This window comes from Myotis davidii, unplaced genomic scaffold, assembly GCF_000327345.1.
Source record: "Myotis davidii unplaced genomic scaffold, ASM32734v1 scaffold847, whole genome shotgun sequence".
Classification (NCBI taxonomy): Eukaryota; Metazoa; Chordata; class Mammalia; order Chiroptera; family Vespertilionidae; genus Myotis; species Myotis davidii.
Window position 1 is genome coordinate 1,288,615 of NW_006298049.1, and position 4,054 is coordinate 1,292,668.

A 4,054-nucleotide genomic window follows, 5' to 3' on the forward strand; every position below is an offset into this window, starting at 1 on the left:
CCCTTCTCTTCAGCCGTTCTCAACCTGTGGGTTGCGCCCCCTTTGGGGGTCGAACGACCCTTTCACACACATATATAATTACATATTGTTTTTGTGATTAATCACTATACTTTAATTATGTTCAATTTGTAACAATGAAAATACATCCTGCATATCAGATATTTACATGACGATTCATAATAGTAGCAAAATTACAGTTATGAAGTAGCAACGAAAATAACTTTATGGTTGGGGGTGACCATAATATGAGGAACTGTATTAAAGGGTCGTGGCATTAGGAAGGTTGAGAGCCACTGATCTAGAAAAAAGAGACTCTTTTCTCCTCCCTCAAAACATGGGCATTTCATGAGGGTGTGATAAAGAAACAGAGAGTTCCTGACGTAGGAAGGGCTTATGTTCCAAGTTTGCTTCTAAATTTGCTGTTTGATATTTAGAACACACCTCCCCAACCTCTCTAACCAGCTCACAAATGCCTGTTTGTCCCAGAGGGATTATTAGAGATCATGCTTTCTGTGCATCAGTAACCGTCTCTTAAAGAAGAGACCCAGGGTATAAATAAGATAGATGGAAGCACCCCACAAGCAGATAGAGATGAAGGGACCCCCAACAGACCAGTAGGTCCGTCTTCAGGGTTTACTTCTCTGAGTTCACCCATGCCCACCTATAAATAACAGAAGAGAAGCCTCAGGCCAGCCATGCCAAAATGAAAAAGCTCTCTGTCCGTTTCCATCACCGGGGGGTTCTATGAGGGCTGCTCCTCGCGTTTTCTCATCCAGACTCCAGACCCTGGTCCGAAGCCCTCAGCCCTGCTCTGCCATCATGAAAGAGTGATCAGGAACGAAGCCAGCAGAAGATCTGGTAACAGGTCCCCTTCTTCTGATCTGCAGGTGGGAGGAGTGGGGTGGTCTAGGATCCATGCGATAAAGCAGAAGCCAGGGCCTCCTTTACATGACCCCACGATGCTATTGCTACAGGGTCTAAATAAGATGCTGTCAGAGAGGAGTAAAAGAGCCTACCGGTGTACCGGGGCTTTAAATGCGACATCCATATGAATGTGGAAGATCATAAAGCTCACTGGAGAAACTAAAAAGAAGGCCTAAGAAATTTGAAATACCATGTACCTAAAAGAAAAACTCAACCATGTGAATGTCACATTTCCCCATCAATTCGAATTAAGAACCCAAATGAAACATTTTAACAATGACGGAGTAATAGGGGCCAGTTTTAACCTCTCACCCGAGACAACAAAACATTTGCTGTCTATAAACTGTTTCTCAAACATTTAATAATCGGCAGTGCAACAGAGGCAGCCCCATAAAGAGAGAAGCCAGATGGGCGTTATCACTGCCCTGGCTTACTGTCCGGAGAGGTTCCAGGCCACAATGAAGGGCGAGGAGCCCACATAGATCCCAGTGGTCTCCCTGAATTGAGATCGCAGAGGAGAGAATTTAGGGAGGCCAATGTGATGAGTTCACAGGTCAGAGTCCCAGAGAAGAGTGCCGTGCAGAGCAGGAGGGAGGGGGAGGAGAGCCAGAGAGGGTGCACAGAGGTTCTTCTCAAGCCCGCAGCGGAGTACTGATCCGCATCCACGTGTGAGGAAAGCATTTGGAGTTGGGAGAGAACCATGAGGAAGGAGCAGAACAAGCCCTGGAGCTCACACAGGGCCAGAAGTAGCTGGTGTTCCCACCAGCTAGAGTGAAAAACCTTGCACTGGGTGGGCATCTTATGAAGTTCTCTGAAGGGTATTTTCCAAGACTGACAGTTGCACCGGTCCTGCCTAACAAAGCTGAAAAAGCAAGCCTTTTTTTTTTTAATATTGAAAGATAAGTGCTGTTAACTTAAAATTAATTTTATACCCAGCAAAAATCTCTTTCCAAAAATAAAATTGAAAGGAAGACTTTCTCAGGCCGGCAAGAGCTGAAAGAATTCAGTACCAGCAGATCTACACAAGAAATGTGTCCTTCAGGCAAGAAGAAAATACCACAGGTAAAACCTTCTTTGTGCACACAAAGAATAGCCTGAGAAATGATAAATATGTGGGTAAATATAAAATACAATTTTTAACATTTTAAGTCCTTTGAAAAATAATTGATCATATGAAGAAAAAATTAAAACAATGTATTATGAAGTTTATAATACATGTAAGGAGTAAAATGTATGACTGCCTTAGCAAAAAGGCCAGGAAAGGGAAATGAAGTACTATGCTGTTATTTCTTGTACTATATTTGAAGTGATGTAAAATTACTTGAAAGTGGACTATGATAGCTTACAGATGCATACTGTAAACTCTAAAAGTAAAGAGGCATAAGAGATAAAATAATTATTAAACCAAAAGAAGGCAAAGGGGGGAGGGGAGGAACAAATAGGACACATAAAGAAGAAATAGAAAGTTGGTACAAATTCAACCATATCAATAATCAATTAAATGTAAAATTCACACAGACATTTATAAGGAACAGCCAAGATATTTTTGAAATATAACCCAATGAGAACATATTTACTTTTCCAATTACAGAGCACACTGTAGAGTGTCTGTTATTAATGATACTGACTCAAGAATTGGCAAATTTTTTCTCTAAAGAGCCAAATAGTAAATATTTTAGGCTTTGTAGGCCAAGTGTTCTCTGTTGTAACTGCTCAACTCTGCCTTTGTAGCATGAAGTAGCCATAGATAATATAGAAACAAATGAGCATGGCTGTGTTTCAATAAAACTTTAATTATCGGTCAGGAGGCTGACTTAGGCCACAGATTGTGATTTGCCAATCCCTGATTTAGAGCAACATAATAGACCAGGAGCATACAGTATGTAAGAGGGAATTTAGTGACATTTCAAATAATAGGGGAAAGACCGGATTATTTTATAATTCAGAAAAATGATCTATACTTTTGAAAAATAAAATTAGATCTTAACTTTGCATCATTCACAAGTATAAGTTAAATAAAGAGCTAAACATTAAAACTATAAAAGTATTATAGGGCAATAAATAAAAATATGTTTATGAACTTGGAGTGGAGAAAAGAGAAACATGTACTAGGGTCTGTGTCAAATAAATACTGGCACAATTTTATTGTGGCACAGTATGCAGCAGTTATAAATAAGTGGTTTAGAAGTACAGACATTACAAGATCTTTATCATATGCTGTTAAGTATTAAAAAGGCACAATGCAGCATAGTTATGAAAAAAAGATAAACTATGCAATTATATGTGTGTGTTTTAATGTAAATAAGTGCATGAAAAATGACCTTGAAGGACATCTCACAAATTAAACTATGAGTAACTGAAGAAGGGAATGATCAAAGACAGGGGAGGAATGGGAACTTGGTCTGTTTATTTGTTTGTTTTGACTCCATATTCTTCTCAGAAAAAAAAACACATAATGTAGAGAGTAAAAATACTGTAGAGAAAACAACCTATTATTAATATTCCCAGAGATATAGAAAATATTGCACTCAGAAAATTGGAAAACACTGCTGGTAAGAGCTCTTCAAAGTATGATAGCCAAAATAAATGTTCCAGTGGAAGAGTTGGAAGATAAGGGAAATCTCTCAGAAAGCAGAACAGAAACCTCCAATGGTAGATGTTAATGTACATGCATACATACACATCGACAGCTTATGTGCACGCATACATTAAATGAAGATGAAAACTTACAAGAAAAAGATTCAGAACTTGAAGACATGCATTTGCAAACTGAAAAACAAATGCAGGGAATGCCTACAAAATCAGTGATAAAGACTAATCCAGGACAATTCATCATGAAATTTTGAAAACTAGAGATAAAGAAAAAAAAAATCCCAAAAGCTTCCATATATTCCTCCAACCCCTGTTTCAGGTTTTTGTTTTTTGTTTTTGGTGTGTGTGTGTGTGTGTGGTTTTTTAGACTACTTTTTGAGAACAGTTTAGGTTCACAGCAAAACTGAAGGGAAGGTATAGAGATTTCTCCATATACAGAGGTTTATTGTAGACCCTTTGCCCCCATACAGCATAGGTTTTTTAGGAAAAGGAAGGATGGGAGAGAGGAAGGGAAGTGAAGGGAAGGGAAGGGAAGGGA